Source organism: Balaenoptera acutorostrata, chromosome 20, assembly GCF_949987535.1.
Source record: "Balaenoptera acutorostrata chromosome 20, mBalAcu1.1, whole genome shotgun sequence".
Taxonomy (NCBI): domain Eukaryota; kingdom Metazoa; phylum Chordata; class Mammalia; order Artiodactyla; family Balaenopteridae; genus Balaenoptera; species Balaenoptera acutorostrata.
In genome coordinates, this window is record NC_080083.1 from 7981086 (window position 1) to 8001080 (window position 19995).

A 19995-nucleotide genomic window follows, 5' to 3' on the forward strand; every position below is an offset into this window, starting at 1 on the left:
GCACAAAAGTTTTAAATTTTGATGATGTCCACCTTATCTGTTTTTTTCTTTGGTTGTTTGTGCTTTTGATGTCATATCTTAAAAACCATTGCCTGGTCCAAGGTCATGAAGATTTACACTTATGTTTTCTTATAAGAGTTTTATAGTTTTAACTCTTACATTTAGGTCTTTGATTCCTTTTGAGTTAATTTCCACGTGAAGTGTGAAGTAGGGATTCAGTTTCTTTTTCTTTCTTTCATTCTTTGCTTTTTTTCTTTCTTTTCTTCTTTTTTTTTTTTGGATATGGGCATCCAATTGTCTTAGCACCATTTTTGAAAAAACAATTCTTTCCCCTTTGAATTGTTTTGGCACCCTCATCAAAAATTGATTGTAAACGTGAGAGTTTATTTCCAGACTCTCAATTTTATTCCACTGATATATAAATATATCTGTAGCTTTGTGGTAAGTTTTGAAATCAGGGAGCTTGAGTCCTCCAACTTTTTTCTTCTTTTTCAAGATTGTTTGGGCTATTCTGGGTCCCTTGAATTTCCTATTCTCAGGCTTTTTTGCTGCTGGGATGAATGAGCTCTCTTTTCGATTTGGTCAATGCTGTGTACAGAAAACTACTGAACGTCATATATTTACTTTTGTGTCCAGCTACTTTACTCTGCTCTCTCATAAGTTCTAAATGTTCTTCAGTCCATTAGCCAGTGTTTCTCCGCTAGATGATCATATCTTTTGTAAGTAATAGTAAGCTTGACTCTTCCTTCCCAAATTTATGTCTCATTTATTTTTCTTCTCATTGTTTTTCCTTGAATTTCAGAATATGGTTGACACTATTCACAGTGTGACATTCTTGTTTTGCTCCTCGTTTTCATAGGATTGCCTGTTATTAAGGACTATATTATCCATTCCAGGTCATCACTAGGTATCACACTGTCTGTTGAATTGGAATAAATACATTTATCATCTTGAAAAAGTCTTTTTACTCCCAGTCACTAAGAGTTTTCATCAGGGTGCATCATATTAGGATAATTATATGGTTTTTCTCCTGTGTCCTATTCATATGATGAACAATATTAATAAACTCTTAACATTGACAGCCCCCTGCACCAGCCCCTTGTGTAAACTCTATCTCCTGAGCCAGTAGGAACAAATTAGCTCGCACTAACAGGAATAACTCAGGTCTTACTGGTGCAGCTCCCACCTGTATAATATAGAACAGATGTCACAAACTGAAAGTCAGTAGGTCATGTCTGGTTTGGCCTGCAAAGCGGTTTAAAATACTGTTTTGAATTAGTTTCCAGCATTTAAAAATCAGGAGATTTCAGATTAAGAGTTTCAGTTTTTGGTTTCTCTTTACAAATTATAAAATCTGACCACACCAGCCCTGCATTCTCACATGATCACAGTGAGCTGAAGTTGCCCCCCTCAGTGGGGGGTGCTTTAGAGGTCTCCTCATTTGCATCCTTTCCACACCCTATTGTTTCCATACTGTATTGTCCCCAGACATCAAGGTCAAGGGTCGGTTGCCATGTTCTGTATTTGTGCAGTAGTTTTTCTTATAACAGAATTGCGTAAAAGTGAAATATGTCTTGTAATCATGTCTCTAGCAAATGTGGAAAAGTAAAAGGGGCCAAGAGGGAGATGTGCTTCGGGAGACATGGGAGCATGCATATTTCTCGGCAGAAGTGAAGAATAGTCCTATAATGTTTAATACACAAAGTGTGCCTGTTGAAAGGATACAATGTGAGATGCCACCAGATAAAAAACTCATAAGAAGAATATAGAAAAGATGTGTAGGGGAAAGAAAACCTTACTGAACTGGAAGGAAAAAAAAAAGAACTGAAATGTCAATAGGGTTTGTTTCAGGAGGCACAGAGCATCAACAATACTATCGTGAAATGCCGTAATCTAGTAAATGAACACCATCTCCCCAGTTCTGTCCCTGAGTCTGAGCTGTTTGGCTCTTGGAGACATTTGAGTGTCTGACCCCTGTTCCAGTCCTGGGTGGCTGTAGTTCTAAGTCCTGGATAATAGGTGTCAGGTGCTGATCGTATCTCCCAGTTGGTCTGCCCTCTTGAGACAGGGAGACACAGGTGGAGCTGAGTGGGAGAGTAGGGGTGGGGTGGGGGTGGATAACAGGCAAGCTTAACACCTGGGTCACACCTGCTGGTGGAGAAAGAGAATGTCCACTTTTGATGTGGGATGGGACCAAGTGGTCTTCATGGGATGCTCAGCTCCCTGGTAGTGAACCCTAATGGGCACCTCTGTTTCGGCTTTCCTCCACCTTCAGTTTTAGGAACACCAAAGACGTGGAAGAAGGCAAGGATGCCATAACTTCTCCAGCACTCTCTGTAGCTTTCAAAGTGCTCTCAGAATCCACCACGTCAATCGGGCACACGCCATGTCATTCTCACTACTCAGTTCCTGCTTCCAGAGCCGTTCTACCCCTTCTTCCCTACTTGGCCACGTCTGGGCTGTCTCCATCTTCCCCCTTCTCCTTGTTTTGTGGTGGAAAAAGTAAGGACTGGGGAGACCAGAGTCCATGGCCACCCTTCTCAAGTCGTACGACCTCGGGCACATCCTCTCACAGCCTTTTTGGCTCTGGTTCCTTATTTGTAAAATGGTGGGTGTGAGGGTCCGGGTGGTGGATGAGGAGTAGAAGTAGTAGATGGTTCTGGGCGCCTTCCCATCTCTAACTGTAAGCTGGAACCAATTCTCTGCGTTCATCCAAGGGTACTTTCTGTTTCTATGTTTTTGGGGAAGTTGCTTTTTCTTGGTATTTAGCGAGTCAGGAAAAGAAAAATCATTGGCGTTCACATCTCTCAACGCCTCAGGTAGGGCTGTGGCTTTTGACCAACAATAACGGCTGATCTTGTGGCCGATTTTGAACGCCTCTAACAGATATTGTGACACAGAGTCCCCTTCAAGAGTGGAAATGGAAATTCCAGCCTTGCCCTTTGCGAACTCTGACATAAACTGCAATTCTTTCGTTGCCAGGGCTGTCAGCACAGTAGCCAACCTTCGCATTCCCAGTTTGCAACGAGAAAACGGAGGCACAGGGAAGTGCAGTGACTTCCGGGATCCCGCGAAGAGTTCTTCTAGCTCCGGTAAAACTACATCTGCCGCGTGGCCTGTGGGGAGAAAGGGGGCGGCCAGAAAAGGGCCTCGACTCTGGAGACTACCCCAACCCGCCTTCAGGAGCCGAGAAGTGGCTGAAGTCACAGCCACTGGTGATGGAAGGTGAGAAAGTCAGACCAGAGGCTGGAGCAGCAGTGCGCAAAGTCTGGATCGGCTGGTATTTCTAGGAAGGTTTCTGCAGAAGGGTGAGGGTCACGGCATCCGTCTGCACAGCAGGGGTGCAGACATTTTAAATGTTAACAGCACCCAAAGAAAATAGAAGTAGGAGGAGGAAGTGGGGCGCTCGGTCGCAGTGAGAGAAGGAAGCAGCTCGTCGGAGCTTCCCCTTTCTCCTCCTTCCCCGAAGCCCTCACCCCAGGCCCCTCTCCTGCTCCGCCCACCCATCCAGCCCCGGCCAAAGCCGCGCTTCCGCTCCCCCGGCCTCACCTCACCTCATTCCTGGGGGGGGTCGCTGGTGCTCGTTGCTGGCGTCCCTTCTGCCGTGCCCGCCCCCGGCCAGGGCTGTTCCTTCCGAGGGCAGACGGGCTCAGAGCTGGGGCTGCTTCTCAGGCGCGCGGCGGGCTCGGGCGACTCCGAGGACGCTTGGGTCAGGCCGGCGCCTCGCCGACGCTGCCCGGCCACCAGGTGGCGCTAGAGGCCGGCTGGGCGGCCAGCCCCGCCCCGCTCCCGTCCCGAGCAGGCCCGGCCCCGGCGTGGCCCCGCCCCCAGCCCGCCGTCGGAGCGGAGCCCGGATAGATGCTGGGACTTACCGCGCGCGTCTCCAGCTCGGGCGTGGTGGTCCCGACCGTACCCGGAGTCGCAGGGAGTCGCCGCTGGAGAGGGGCTCGGCGCCCAGCGGGGACTGCAGGTGTGTGGCCGGGGCGCGGGGGCGCGGAGGGCACGCGTGGGGGCCCGAGGCCGAGACAGAGTTGTCCGCGGACCGTCGGGGAGCCGTGCGCCCTAAGAGCATCAGCTGCGGCGGGTGGGCTGGACAGAGCCTGCTGTCTTCTGGCTCCGTGAATAAGGTCCACTGCCGGGGACGGGCTCCGCACACACGCGTGCCCAGTAATCCCGGAGATAGAAGGGCGTTTCGGCGACTGTCCTTCCTTATCTAAGTAGCCACTGCTGGCCGTGTCTGTGCGGTCCGAGCGTGGCCGCAGCCTTCTGCTGCCTCGTTTAAGGCCGCCCTTTGTCGTGCGGTCAAAGAGTCTGCCCTCCCGTCTGGGAGCTCTCTCGGTGAGCCTTGGCATCAGGGGTCCTTAGCCACCAGGACCTCTAGCGAGCGTGGGTCCCCAGACAGTGGCTGCTGTCAGCGGATTCGTGTTTACACCCCGGGTGTCCCCGTGTGACTCTGTGTGCGTGTGTGCATGTGTGTGCGCGTGGGCGTGCGTGCTGGCCTATCCCAGGCCTGCGGTAAATAAGCAAGAAGTTCAGGTCAGTAGGAGGAAGGAGATTGTTCAGAGGGAAAAGGAAGGCGAGATGAAAGCAGCAGGATGTGGTATCAAGTGAGTTACAAGCCTCCTGCAGAGAGGAGGGGTGGGTTTAGGCGGAATGAGGGCCAGAAGTAGGCCAGGTCTGCCCCCAGGGTCCTGTCTGGATCCCCTTCTCTTCCTGCCTGGGTGGTCGTTCTGTCTTCTCCTCCACACCTCCCTTCCTCCTGGCCTGGGACCACCCAGTAGGGCACTGGTTCCCAGAACTTGTCAAAACACACATTCTCCAGGCACCCCCTACAGCACAGCTTTCCTAGGGTGGGGTCTGCAATCTGTATTTTTCTAAAATTTGAATAAGCTCCTGAAGTGATGGGGCTGGTGCCCTTGCTTGGGAGCCCTGTGTGGTGTGGAAAGGAGGCCGGGGGCTCCAGCCGGGCCCGGCTGGCACCGGGAGCCGCTCCCTGGGTGTCTGGAGAACAAGGGAGTGGGCGGCTCGTGCTTACCTGCTTCCTCAGTGTGGCCACCGCGGCGTGGGTCCAGGAAGACAGAGAAGACAGTTTCAAACGGTCCAGCTCTCTCTTCCTAATTCAGGATACCCTCCTCTGCTTTCTGGAGAATACCTAGCTGGGACGGTGGGTAGGGACAGCTCAGGGTCTTTGTATACTGGGCCTCATTGGGGTTTTAAGACCCCTGCCAATCTCTTAGGTGAGGGATGACAAATTATCTTCTCTCCACAAGCTGTAGTGGAAGAAGACCTTCTGCCTCCCCTCCCTGTCCTCCCTCCCTCCCTCCCATGCACCCCTTTTCGTTTCTTTCGAGAAGAATCAGGTGGAAGCTAAGTGGGTGAAAAGCATGTTTGGGGTTACTGGGAGGGTCGTGGCGGGGAGACTCCACAGCGCAGTCTGCTCCGTAGTCCCGGGTTCGTCGCTGATCACAAGTTTACTGGCTGAGAAGTGGGAGAAGGAGAGCCAGTCGCCTTTGCCTGGGCAGCCCGGCGTTGGAGGCCCCAGCTTGGGTTCAGACGAGCACTCAAATAGTGCTGACTTGGTCTTAGTTCACAGAGGCTCACCCCAAGAAGCCGAGCTGGCCAGCCCTGTGGGACCTCTGTGAACCAGGAGGCTTGTCTGGTGCAGCTGTGGGTGGGCTGAAAGCCTGGATCAGCTTCTTAAGAGAGGAAGCTTCTGGAGGGGCAAGATAGGGTGGTCGCCAGCAGCTCAAGGGCGAGGCGTGAAGTTTGAGTTTTGAGCTTCTGGCATAGATGGGGTGGGAGGCGGACAAAGGAAAGACTACATCTGACTTCTGCCCAAAGGCAAGATGAGACACTCCCACAGCAAACATATATTACATATTAGGATATTCCATCAATTGGAAGATGTACATGTTTTCACTTTTTTTAACAATTCTGAAATCAAGATGCATCTTACCATCAATGGTGTCTTACCATTATAATAGGCAGCAGTATTTCTTTCTTAATGGTACACAACATAATGGTGCATCTTACAATTGATGGCATCTTTTTTTTTATATTTCTTTTATTTACTAAATCAGAGTTTCTAAAACTGTTCCATCTGTCCTGCAAGATGTTCCGCGAAAAAGAAAAGGACTCCTGTCTGAAAGTCCATGAAATAGGAAACCCTATTCCTTCCTTAGAGATTTATCAAGCACGCTAGCACACTAAAGTGTATGAGAAGTCCTATAGTCGAAAAAGTGATTTAATTTTTTTTTAACATCTTTATTGGAGTATAATTGCTTTACAATGGTGTGTTAGTTTCTGCTTTACAACAAAATGAATCAGTTATACGTATACATATATCTCCATATCCCCTCCCTCTTGCATCTCCCTCCCTCCCACCCTCCCTATCCCACCCCTCTAGGTGGTCACAAAGCACCGAGCTGATCTCCCTGTGCCATGCGGCTGCTTCCCACTAGCTATCTATTTTACGTTTGGTAGTGTATATATGTCCATGCCACTGTCTCAGTTTGTCCCAGCTTACCCTTCCCCCTCCCCGTATCCTCAAGTCCATTCTCTAGTAGGTCTGCATCTTTATTCCCGTCTTGCCCCTAGGTTCTTCTGATCTTTTTTTTTTTTTTTTTTTAGATTCCATATATATGTGTTAGCGTATGGTATTTGTTTTTCTCTTTCTGACTTACTTCACTCTGTATGACAGTCTCTAGGTCCAATTGATGGCATCTTATTCAATTCTGTTAAACACGATGTGTGTTTTACAGATATGGGGGGATGCTTTCGATGTACACAGGTACACACAGAATTATGTCATTCTGGTAAGTGAATTTGCACACATCACTTTTTCCAGTAGCTCTGTCTTCTAAACACCAAAACTTTTCATGGTATCCAGTTTTAAAGGAAATCTTTGTAAAATGTGTTGCTTGCCTTTGTAAATCTAGCACACGGTGTGTGATTTAATAATTTCTTGAAAATATCAAATGGTTCTACCTGCCATATTGTAACCTTGGGTCTGCTCAGGGCAAAATTTCTGTCATCTTTCTTTTTGTCCTTTCCCCCTTTAGCTATAATTTCATGGTGTTGGGCAGTGGGCTAAGTACTTCTCCATTTCCTTTAATCTTCACAGCCACACTCTGAGGTCGCTACAGCTGTTATCTTTATTTCGTGTGGGGGGGAACTGGGGGCCGAGACCACACAGCTAGGAAGCACCAGAGCTGGGCTGATGACCAGAGATGACCCAGCCCAAGTGGCAGCCTGTCTGTGCCTGTGGAGATCATGGCTTGTAGGGCATGACTTTGGGGGCCTGAATCGTGGCCGTCTCCAGGTCTTTTCTGTTTGCTTCCAGGCTAGTGGCTGGGAGGTTATGGATAGTTGGGTTATCAGCTAAGTGACTTCCGGATAAGCGAGGTATAGCTGTAGCAAGGTGCATGCGATTGGAGGGTGGGGGCCGATAATGGGAAAAAGTGGGTGACTGGTGGCACAGAGCAGACACTGGCTCCTTCTTGCGTCTAGCGGGTCTAGCAGTTGGGGCACACGGCTTTGAGCTTTAGAGTTTGTCCTCCGTGGGAGACGCCTGCCTCCAGCCTTCCCCAACTCCCAGTCCAGCCTCTCTCCTGTTGCCATGGTGATGGAAGGCTAACAATCTGAGTGAGTCGCTTTTCAGCTGCAGATCCTTCAGCGCTGCTCTCGCCCTCTGGAGAAGGTCCGTACCCCTTAGCGTGGCTAGCAAGGCCCCCTGCCCCCCAGCCCAGGTCACCCTGCCTGCTTCACCTCCTGAAGCTCGGGCACACCTCTGTACCTTTGCACGTGCTCTTCCTTCCCTCCACGTTGCCCTTCCCTTCCTCTGCCTGCCCAGTGGACCGTGAATTCATCCTTGGATGCCCAGCTCCCCAGAGCCACCTGATGCTCAGCCGGGCTGTTCAGCCGTCACCACCCCAGGATCTCTCAGGTGAGAAATCCCCGCGTAGCAACGGTGGAGGATGCCAAGTACAGGATGGTGTGAGGGGCAGAAGGGTGGGGTCCAGAGGGAGTGGTGCACTTTTCATTTTCGTGTCCTCCAGAGTCTTGCTGCTGTTGTTGTTGACCTAGGCAAATGAGTCTGTGTGGTTTCCTCGTGGGGGGCAGGGCTGGGGTGTGACGACTAAAGACAGCTTCCAGGCTTCTGCCTCTTGTGGACTCAAGGGACCGCGTTTCTGCCCGACTCCTCCACTCCCAGCCCTGTGACCCTGGGTGAGTCCACGTACGTCTCTGGGTGTCAGTTTCCCTGTCTCCCTCCAAGTGCACACGAGAAGCTTTCCACGGCCCCTTCCTCACCTCCAACGTGCCGTTCCTCGGCTTAGCGCTTCCGCACGGAGCACCTTCCGGGTGCCGGGCATGTGCTGGGCTCTGAGGATCCTGAGGGCGACAGATAATGTTCCTGCCCTCGTGGAAATTAGTCTAGTGGGCAGGACACTAGACGCATATCATGTAATAACAATCGTGACAATGATGGGGCCCTCTGAGAGTACAGAAAGGGAGCCCAGTATAGTTTGGGGGTTAAGGAGAGGCTTCCCTGAAGAAGTCACATTCCAGTTGAGACTAGAGAGATACAAAATAGAAGAAAATAGCAATGCTAATACAAATAATTCCTAACACTGAGCAGACACATGCTAAGCGCTCTTTGGGTGCACCCTCTCAGGTATTCCTTTCGGCATCTCCGTGGGGTGTGGGGTCCTCCTCTCCTGCGAGAACCAGGTGAGATAACTCTGGCATAGACCAGGGGCTCATCCCCTGTGCCCCATCTCCTCCTTCCTTGCCCCTCCCCCATACTCCAAGGTCTGGCTTCACGACGTTAAGGCCATAAGCACTGTTAGGGGGCGCCTCCCTTTTCCTTTGCACTGATCATCGCCAGAGCACGTGTTTCGTTGCTGCTGCCGGGGCTCCGTGCAGGAGTGCCCTGCACTTGTGCTTTTATGTTGGCCATCCACAGAAAACCACCGCGTGGTCCGCTGGCCCTTCGTTTTGTCTGTCTTGGAGCTGCTGTCCTTGCAGGGTTAAGCAACCCTGCTTTTGTGTATTCTCTAAGAAGTCACCTGTCCAGCCTTCACATCCTTCTTCTTCATCCCAAGTTTTCTTCCCAGGACCACGAGGTCTCTGCGGACGTACCTCTGGCTTTTGGGTCTGAGCATTCGTTCCTGAATGGCTTGGTGGTTTTGACTCTTGTCAGGCAGTTCTCCCCACAGCCATTTCCATGCGGCCGGGCTGAGGCCACCCACCTCCTCAGTGCATTTTCTGGGCGAGATCACATCCACACCTGCAGCTCTTACGGAAGAGTTTCGAACCCTCTCTCAATAACGGGCCTCTTTGAAAAACTGATAAAGTGATAGATCATCTCCTCCGCCCCCTACCCGCCCCGGCAAAAGGCACGCGTGTGCGCACACACACGCTCTTGCAAAGTTTTGCGGAAAACCTCAGGGTCTTCTCAGACCTCTGCTGTCCACCAGGTGAATAGCCTCTGTTCTGGAAAACAGGACTTTCTCTTCACTGATTTCTTTGGCTAACCCCCAGCACGGCTCCACGCAGGAGTCAGCTGTTGTCAGAGGCAAGGTGGGGTGGTGATAGGTAGTGAACACACGCAAACTGCAGAGGAGGCCACTGGTGACTCCCTGGGGTGACCTCGGGGCTCCGCGCAGGGACCACTCCCGAGCCACGTGCGCGCTTTCTGGGTTTATTGTCAAGTCTTGAATTCAGTCCGTTTCCAAGATGATTAAAGAACATTACTTTGGCTAGTGGTGTCCTTAAAAGAAGCCTTCTGGTCCGCCCCCCAACCAGGGAGCTAGATCTAAGGCTCCAGAGAAGCCAGAGACCATGAGGCCGGAGAAGGTGCGTGTTTGTGCCTATTCGCACGAACAGACGCCGTCCAGGGAGCAGAGAGGCAGCCGCTGCTGCTGTGTTTGCCGCAGATATTCTCATGGCCTCCCGCACGCCCAGGGACTGGCGTGAGCCTGAGGCTTTGTTTCACTGATGTGGTCACAGCTCTTTAAGAGCCGACGCCTTGAAGGCAAGTGTCACGTGTGAAGGAAGTTTTCTTCAATTCCTCATTTCTAAGGATTTGTTAAAGCATGAATGGAAGTTAGGTTTGTCAGTTACAACTTGAAGCATCTACTAGGAAACTCTTGTATTCTTTCACCTTGGGATAGATTTGCATGACATGTTATATTATTAACTTCCTTCTGTTCTGCTTGCACTTCTGGAATAAACTCTACTTGGTCAAGGAGTTTTGTTCTCTCAGTACCGTGCTAGGTTTGATTTGCTGCGATTCCCTTTAGGATTTTTGCATCTATGCTCGCAAGTGAGGTCGGCCTGTATTTTCCTTTCCTGTGCTGCCGTTGTCAGGTTGTGATGTGCTGGTTATGTGATGTGCTGGGTTTGGAGGCATTTCATCTCCTCCTGCACCCTGCGGACAGCTTGTAGAGCTGGGAATGATCTGTTCCTTGGAGGCTGGGAGAACAACTCTGGTCTTAGGTCTTCCACTGCTGGATTCTTGGTTTCCCATCCCCCAAGCCTTCCTCTCCTTTTCTCTCTTCCTCAGTCCTCCCATGTACACACCTAGCACCTCAGTGCTCCCAAGTTGGAACCTGAGAGTCATCTTTGATTCTTGGGCCTCCAACAGTCAGCCACTAATTCCCATGAGTCCCAACTTTCTCTGCCCTTTGGCTAAGGGAAGGCCCATTTCCACTGTTAGATGCTTCCATCCATCTGGAGAGCAGTTCAAGGCCAAGTGCTGTGTTTAGTGGGGATGCAGATAAACCACCTTATACCTGGAGAAAGGTAACCAAGATAGTGATGGCATAATACAAAGTGTTTGCAGAAGGAGAGATGTTTTTCTCTGAGAAGAGGATGTAAGGGAGAAGTCATATCTATCTTTAGATGTTTGAAGGGCAACATCCTTTGGAAAAGGTGAAGACCTGCCCTGTGGAGGTCATTCTCCAAGAAGGAAAAGGGACTAGTGAAGGGAAATTATAAGGAAACAGACCTCAGCTCGCCACAAGGAAGATCTTGGAGAAAGTCAGACCAGATTAACAATGGAATGGGCGGCCTTGTGGTAGTGAGTTCCCCATTGGGAGAAGCATTCAGGGAAAATACATGTCAGATGTAGAAACTAAAGCCATGAGAATGGAGACTGAGATCACTTCATTTCTAAGAGTCGGTAGTTCTCCAAATCACAGTGGCTGTGTCATACTGGCTGTAGAAAAGTTGGTTGTTCTGAGAACATAATTTGAATTTAAGAAATTCAATGGCCTTGAATAAACAGATCCCGAAGCTGGGCAGTTCCCTTACGAATCCCACAGCCCTGCTTCACAGCCCATTTCCCCAGAGCAGGAGCCTGTTGGTGGTTAGAAAACCAGAGCCGTCCATGGTGAGACCCTGGGACCATGAGTGGACACCAGGGTGCTTGCCCACATCCTGTGCTGGAGAAGGGGCTTTTTGTGATGGTGGTGGGGGTCTCTTGTTCTTGGCTCCTTCCAACACCTGGTGAAGTAGACTACTTCAGAGTCACCTTCCTGTGTGGCTGTCCCAGATAAACTCTCAGGGCCAACCTACCCAACCAGGTTGGGCTGGGAATTAATGGCCTCTTGTTCTTGGGGTTTTCGAGCCAACGTTTTGTGGGCCTTTGCATTTTGCATTCACTTCTGTACTGACATCTTGGGAGTTTCATTTTGAGAAAACCCAAAACTCAGAGCTCTCCTTGGCCTGTTATTGTGCCTAAGAGAACACAGGGGGCTGTGGTGTGATGTTCAGGCTCCAGGATGGGGATAGAAGATGAGCTCTCTCATCCTAGCTGTCCCCCACTCACCTCCTTGTCTCTCTGAGCCTGTTCCCTCTTGGATCAATGGGCTCTATATTCTGACATCCCATGAGTTTTCAAAGTCTGCTGTCCAAGAGTACATCAGTAGGAGCTGCTGTGATGGGCTGAGCAGAGAGGGGGCCCGCTCCTTCCTTCATGGTTCCCACGTCATGGCGGGACTCGCAGAGTCTAAAGTCCTTCCGATCACGGCGGTGCCCTGCCTCCCTGTGCCCAGGCTTCTCTACTGGATGGCTTTCTCTAAGGTCATTGGTGGCCTTGTAATGGCAGATTCCAATGGCCTCCTCCCAGTTGCATCTCTCTCTGCAGTTTCCGTAGCATTTGCTGCCCAGCACCCCTTCCTAGAGCCTCTTCCTCACTGTGTGCACCTCCTGGCGTTCCTCTGCACACTTCTCTTCTTGCCGGCCCTGGATGTGCTTAGCTCCCTCACCCCAGACCCTTGTCTCCAAGCCCATGCTGGTCATTTTCACCATTTCAACATCAAGACACGCCCAGAGCCCAACTCTTCATCCACAGGGCAGGCTTCCTCTCCAGACTTCCCCATTTGGGGGTCTCTAGTGAAACCAGACTCCTGGTCTGGAGATGTTGCAGTCACCTCCGAGTCCTTCCTCCCTCTTCCGTCCCCGCTCTCCAGCCAGCTTTGATGGTGCTTCCTTTCCCCCAGGGTTCTCGCTTCTTCTCATTTCCCCATCGTCCTCCCGGCCACCCCACTCAGCTTTCGTCACCGTCACCGTAGGCCTGCTCATGGGCCTTCCGGGCCCTGCTCTCTTCCTTGCTTCCCCAGGAGATTCTTCTAAAGAAACTCCTTCATCACCATACTCAGAAGCCTTTGGTGCCACCCACCTCCTAGGGAAAGTCCAAAGTCCAAGGTCTTGTGTTCAAGTTTCAAAGCTGAGTCCCGCTCCTCGAATCTTCTCCATGAATCCGCACCCTCTCCTCCAGCCGGACTGCCTGACTCAGGTCCCCCGAGACCTGATGGGTGTTCTTACCTCTCACATCCCCCTCCTGATGAGGAAATCTTCCCAACCATCCCGTTCAGTGCCACCTCCCCCCTGCAGGGCCAGCATCTGGTGGCGCTCAGTTCGTGTCTGGTGAATGAATGATTGCCTGGTACAGCAGCCAGTACAGAGGAGGCCTGGGTCAGCCCCGGTGGCTGGTGCTTGTGCATCTGAGATCTTTGTGGGGTTCAGTCATCCTCTGGGGACGCACCCTCCAGGCATCTCCCTGGATTCTGTGGGCATCTGAAGGGGCAAAGCCCTGTGTCTTTGCGCTCCAGTACAGGCGGGACAAGGCAGATGTCCTCCTCTGGGGGGCTTCAGACCCCGGAGCCCCTGGCAAACTCTAGCTGCTAAGCCCTGGCTCCTTGGGAACTTCTGTCCCACCCTCCAAGTTACTCAGATTCAAGGCAGTAGCTCTCTAAGTCAGGGAGCTGGGAAGCCCTGGGGAACTGCCCGGGGACAAGCCACTCCCAGTCTGGTGACCCCGCCTTACGGGAGCCTGGGGAAGTGTCTGTTTGCAACATGGTGTTTACAAGGCAGAGGGGCTTCCTGTCCGCCTGCCAGGCAGGCTGTGGGGCAATCAGGAGCTGTGTCTTAAGGGGAGTGGGGCGATGAAATGCTTGGAGGATTTCTGAGGATTCTTCACACATCCCAGGGGGTGCCTGGCCGTGCTGACCCTGGAAGACGCCAAGGGTGAAGTGGAACGAGCTCAAGTTTTTAAACTGGGAGAAAATTAAGTATGACTGATAATTATTATTATTAATTTGCACATTGCCCTTTACAGCTTCTAAAGCATTGTTAACAAACGTGGCCCTGCTAGTCTAATGTGCGGCCCATCAGAGTGAAAAGCGATTCCCTTCGGTCACTCCCAAGCAGGGATGAGCTTCTTTTTCCTTTCCTTTTTTTTTTTTTTTTTGAAAGGGAGTTATGCTTTGGAGAGGAAAGAAGGCTTTCTGGGGCAAGGAGAGAGTAGTGGAAAGGCCTCCCCAGGAGAGAGAAGCTTTCCATTCTACTTCCGAGTTCATCCAAGGTGGAGAGTGACGTGCCTCTCTGTGCCCACCTGAGAAATGGGCTGAGACTGGCCCACCCACCAACCCGGAACCAACCGGCATGGCGCCCACAAGAACACAGGCCTGTGTCCAGGGCCCCGGCTATCTCTGGTTTCCAACATAAGCACCTGGAAAGGTCTGGGAACGTGCCTCATGATCTCTTGGCTCTGGGGACAGGAATACTCCAGGTTCTCTCTCTAGTGAGTGGGCGATCCGAAGATGGGGCTCACCCTCATTACGTGACTTCTGAGGACCTGAGATTGTTTTCTGTGGTGAATTCTTTCTCTGAACCCGTTAGAAAAAAGATGCAGAACGTGAGCTGCCCCTCCCCCCGCAGGGCAGAGGTGCAAGGGACACCTGTGCCACCAACACGTTAGCCTGCCGGTCATGGTGCGATAATCCTGGTTTGTGCAGGGAGGTTTGCTGTAAAGTGCAAAGGAAGAAAACAATAAGGGCACAGCCCTTGAAGAATCTGATACTCAAACCTCCTACTTGAAAGTGGCAGAGGTTGGCCTTAGGGGTGGGGTTGAGAAGGGAGGTGAGAAGTTGAGTTGAGCAAGGACTAGCCTTGTGTGGCATCAGGAAAACACATCTCTGAACAAGTGAGGCTGCAGAACTCAGGTCCAAGGCATGTGAGCTGTTCGGGGGTCGGGAGAGGAGGTCATTCTAGAAGGCACCTGAGTCAGCTGGAAAAACAAGATGGCGGGGACGTGTGGGAATTGACAGAAGCAAGCCCTCAATACTGGGCCAGGTACTGGATGCAATGGATACAGAAGGAAATACTGCCAACTTCCCATTCCCCTTATCCTCCCTCCCCTGGCCCAGGTGGCATCACTGTCCCACGTTCTCCCTGAGATGGGTGTAGCGGCTGAGAACACCCCTTCTTGGGCCAGCCCTCATCCCTGCTGGGTTCCCGTCAAGGCTCCTGTAGAGGGAATGTTGGAGGAATTGGGTTGGCCTCATGGTTGGGTCCAGAGCTCAGTCCTCTCGGAGAGTCCCGTTGCCCCTCCTCCCCCTCCCCATCCAGTGCTTTTGAAGATGAGATTACTTCCCATTGACTGCATTACTCCTAAGACCTGCTCAGTAGATGGAGGTGGGAACATTATTATGTTTTTAATTAAAGACTTAATTTTTTAGAGCAACTGTAAGGTTACAACAAAATTGAGAGGAAGGTACAGAGATTTCTGCACATGCATAGCCTCTCCCATTATCAACATCACTCACCAGAATGGCACTTTTTTTTTTTTTAACCAAGGATGAACCTACATTTTTAAAAAAACTTTTATTTTATATTGGAGTATAGTTGATTGACAATGATGTGTTAGTTACAGGTGTACAGCAAAGTGATTCAGTTATACCCACACAAGTATCCATTCTTTTTCAAATTCTTTTCCCATTTAGGTTATTACAGAATATTGAGCTGAGTTCCCTGTGCTATACAGCAGGTCCTTGTTGGTTATCTATTTTAAATATAGTAGTGTGTACATGTCAATCCCAAACTCCCAGTCTGTCCCTTCCCCCCACCCACCCTTTCCCCCTGGTAACCATAAAGAATGAACCTACATTGATACATCATAATCTTCCAAAGTCCATAGTTTACCTTAGGGTTCACTCTTGGTATTATACATTCTATGGGTTTTATAAATATATAATGACATATATCTATTATTATAATATTATACAGAGTATTGTCAATACCCTAAAATTCCTCTGTGCTTTGTCTATTCATCTCTCCCCCCTCCCCCTCCCCCAGGAACTCATTGATCTTTTTATTATCTCCATAGTTTCATTTGGAGGACATAATTTTTTTTTTTTTTTTTTTTTTTTTTTACCATTTTTAACTTTTTATTTATTTTTTAAACATCTTTATTGGAGTATAATAGCTTTACAATGATGTGTTAGTTTCTGCTTTATAACAAAGTGAATCAGCTATACATATACATATATCCCCACATCTCCTCCCTCTTGCGTCTCCCTCCCACCCTCCCTATCCCAGCCCTCTAGTGGACACAAAGCACTGAGCTGATCTCCCTGTGCTATGCGGCTGCTTCCCACTAGCTATCTATTTTACATTTACTGGTATATATAAGTCCATGCCACTATCTCACTTTGTCCCAGCTTACCCTTCCCCCTCCCCGTGTCCTCAAGTCCATTCTCTACGTCTGCGTCTTTATTCCTGTGGAGGACATAATTTTTCACTAAACTATTTGATCTTGTCTAGGGAGGAAGAGTTTTGTAATATCCATACTTTATTCTCATGGTACCTTCTTATCAACCCATAAGAGATTATCTCTAATTCATTTACCAAAACAGTACCCTCTCAACCTGAATTGCTTCAGTGCTGGCCAATTAATCCAGTTTGCTGTGAAGAATGTCTGACCTTTAAATAACTCAGTCACTGCTGCTGCCCACAGAGCAGGGTACACAGAGGTGGGTACACCATATGGGAAATGTACGCTGCTTCTCTAGAGGATGACTTAAGCTTTACAAGGGAATTTTGGGTACATCATGTAGTCTCTATTTAAGGTCAGACCATAAAACATAGTCTACAAATTTGAGGAAAATCCCACCCGCTGTATCTAAATGACACAGTAATGGACAAACAAAAACATAATTTTGCTTCTGAGACAACTCAGTGTTGACTGAAATATTAGTAAGTATGTTGGTGTTTGTTATTTCGGAGAGACCCAGAATGGTAGTGGCTTAAACAAGATAGAGCTTTATTTCTCCTTCATGTAACAGTCTGAGCATAAGCGGTCCAGACTTTACATGACAACTTCATAGGCTGGGAACCTATGCTCCTTCTATCTTGTTTTTGTCTTTCTCAACATGTAGCTTTCATCTCATGGTGCATGGTGGCTACTCTAGCAATTGCCATCAGATCTGCATTCCAGCTAGCAAGAGGAAGAAAGAGGAAGACGGCAGCATGCTTATTCCTTTTAAAAGCATGATTTGGAAATTACACTTATCAACGTCTACTTATAGTCCATTGGCCAGAAGGTAATCAGGTGGCCACACTTAGCTACAAGAGAATCTGGGAAATATAATCTAAATTTTCAAAAAATTATATTACTATAGAAGAAGGAAGAATGGATGTGGAAAGACAGTTATGAGTCTCATCCACATTTGAACTTTACTAGTTTGAGATCTTACTGAATCTTCACTGTCATATAACAGTTCTTTATCCCTTCCATTGTGCAGTAGCCTGCCTTCTAAGCCCTATTGAAAACAGTTAATAAAAAAATGGCATCCTATACCAAAAGGTGGAATCAGCCCAAATGTCTATCTACAGACAAATGAGTAAACAAAATGGGATCTGTACGTACGATGGAATAGTATTTAGCCTCGATAAGGAATGCAGTTGTGATATATGTTATAATATGGATGAACCTTGAGGACAGTACGCTAAGTGAAATAAGCCCATCACAAAAAGACAATATTGTCTGATTCGACTTCTTTGAGGTACCTAGTGTAGTCAAACTCATAGGGACAGAAAGTAGAATGGTGGTTATCAGGGGCTGGGGAAAGAGTGGAGTGGGAAAGTAGTGTTTAATGGGGACAGAATTTCAGTTTTGGAAGATGAAAAAGTTCTGGAGGTGATGGTGGTGATGGTCACACAACAATGTAAATGTACTTAATGCCACCGAGCTGTATATTTTGAAATGGTTAAAATGGTAAATTTTATGTTATTTATATTTTACCACAATTTTTACCATGGCATGCTCTAAAGGATCAAAAGCAGAGTTCTCCAGCATTTTGGGAGAGGTGACCCCCAGATGAAGACCCTTGGCTCTCTTGAGTGAGGTTCTTTAGCCAGTGGTGAATCCATTTATCTTGTGACCATTCTGCTCACATTTTTTTTACATTGTCATGAGCCTGTAGCAGGATTTGCTAAAATTCAGATGTGCTGTTTTTGTGCATTTTCTTTTTTTTTTTTTTTTTTTTTAATTTATTTTATTTATGGCTGTGTTGGGTCTTCGTTTCTGTGCGAGGGCTCTCTCCAGTTGTGGCAAGCGGGGGCCACTCCTCATCGCGGTGCGCAGGCCTCTCGCTATCGCGGCCTCTCTTGTTGCGGAGCACAGGCTCCAGACGCGCATGCTCAGCAATTGTGGCTCACGGGCCCAGCCGCTCCGCGGCATGTGGGATCTTCCCAGACCAGGGCTCGAACCCGTGTGCCCTGCATTGGCAGGCGGACTCTCAACCACTGCGCCACCAGGGAAGCCCCTGTGCATTTTCTTGTATCACCTGTTTAGTTAGTGAATTCCATTCTAGCCCCTGGTGGTCCCTGGACCCTTTCCTGAATGTTGTTCACAAACTGCCTCTTAACAACATGTAGACAATGTTGTCAGGGGGGCTGGCAGACTCAGAGACTGTAGTTTCCAAGATTCTACCTTTTTTAAAGTTTTCCAAAATTGGGACAGCCTCTTCTAGGGTTTGTCCCCATCTTTCTCTGTCTGTCTCATCCTCCGTCTTTCTCTCGTACATCTTTCATTTTCTCTGATCCTTCAAAGATTATTGGCAGCAGTTCCCTTTCACAACCTCAAGTTTCTTTATGACTCTGAGAGGTATTTATACTCATCTGCAATCCTCAACTCATCTTAAGCAGCGGGCTCCCTATTTGACTTCAGAGCCCTCTGTGTCGGCGGACCCTTCCCCTCCCACGCTCCCCCCGACCCCCTTGCTGGTGTGATCATCTAATTCCCAAGGCCAGTGTGACACTCACCCATTGAAAATTTTGCAATAGCTCCACGGGGCCCTGGAGTAAACCCTTAAGCACTTCACTTGGCATGTAAGGCCGTTCTCAGTCTGACACCCCAGCCCGGGCATCTTCATCTCCCAACACCCGTGTCACGCTTTATTCTCCAGTAGTTCTGAATACCTGATCGTGCCCTGCAGGAACCAAGCTGTCTCACATCTCTTGCCTCTGTCCATTTTCCCACCCCCATGCCTGAATCCCAGGGCAGCTTCTTCCTGTAGACTTATCTCGGGAGTTACCTTCTTGGAGAAGCTTTGCTAATTGACCTTGTCCCTCCTCCATCGCACCTGTCCCTTGTTAACCTCTGTGGGGATGCCTCGCCCATTGGAGAGGGTCTAGTTGGAGGTTATTTTGAATGGTGCCGCTCTGAACTTTCTGGTGCATGTCTTTTGAGCGTGTACCCGGGGGTGGAATTGCTGTGTCATGGGGCAGGTTGTGCTGTGGTGGGTACTGCTAAACGGTTTTCCATTTGGCAAGTGGCTGGACCAGTTCACGCCCCACCTGCAGTCCTGAGGGTTCGGGTGCTTCACATCCTCACAAACAGTGTTCTCCATCTTTTTCGTTTCAGCCATTCTGGTGCACGTCTAGTAGCATCGCATCGTGGTTTGAATTTGCGTTTCCCTGGTGACTGATGAAATTGAGCACCTTGGCGTGTTTATTGGCCACTTGGAGATCCTCTTTTGTGAAGGGTCTATTCAAGTCTTTTGCCCATTTTTCTATTGGGTGATCTGTCTTTTTCATGTTTTTTTTTCTTGTTGGTGGTCCTACCACATTGCTTGGTGACCTTCAGAAGCCCATCTTCCCCTCTGACCATGAACTCCTTGAGATTTCTGGACACCCCCCAGTACCTAGTAAGACCCTCAGATAACAGACACTCAGTACATGTTTGCTGTTAACTAAATAAACCATCTTTGATCCATCCTTTCTGGTAGGATAACCGTTCTCCTTGAGAAAAAAGATGGAGGAAATAGCCACGGAGCGGTTCTGCTTTCTCTCCTGCATCTGTAACTGTGCCCCCATCTTTCCTGAGTGGCTAGCCTAATCTCTCCAGGTTTAGGCTCTGAAATAACTCTATGGGCCCTTTTTGATGTCTTCTGTGTTTTTCTCAAGCCTCCCTTTTGTGACATGCTCACTCTCACTCTTCTGTGATTTTTCTTGGGGACCTCACTTCCCACTTTTACGCACACCCCACAAAGTCACGCTGGCCCCTGACATCCCCCCTCTTTTCTCTTTCATGAGACTCCGTAGCTTGCCGCCAGAATTTAATTTTCTGAGTTTCTTTCCCTGCTAAGCCATCCTCTCCGATTCCTGGCCTCTTAGGAGTCTGCTTCCTTAACGTCTAAGACGGGG

The 19995-nt window shown here is 49.2% G+C and overlaps 1 protein-coding gene across 2 annotated transcripts in view; it reads left to right on the forward strand.

Moving 5' to 3' along the window:
• Positions 1–3127: 3127 nt before the first annotated feature.
• The window catches only part of LOC130706012 (phosphoinositide 3-kinase regulatory subunit 5-like), a 61468-nt gene continuing 44600 nt past the window's right edge, over positions 3128–19995 (forward strand). Inside the window, exon 1 of one of the 2 annotated variants that reach the window (XM_057536830.1) lies at positions 3128–3225. The gene's annotated coding sequence lies outside the window, so the exon portion shown is untranslated. Of the gene's footprint in view, positions 3226–3809; positions 3971–19995 lie in introns of those variants that run through there. The other variant, XM_057536829.1, reaches the window with a different exon arrangement.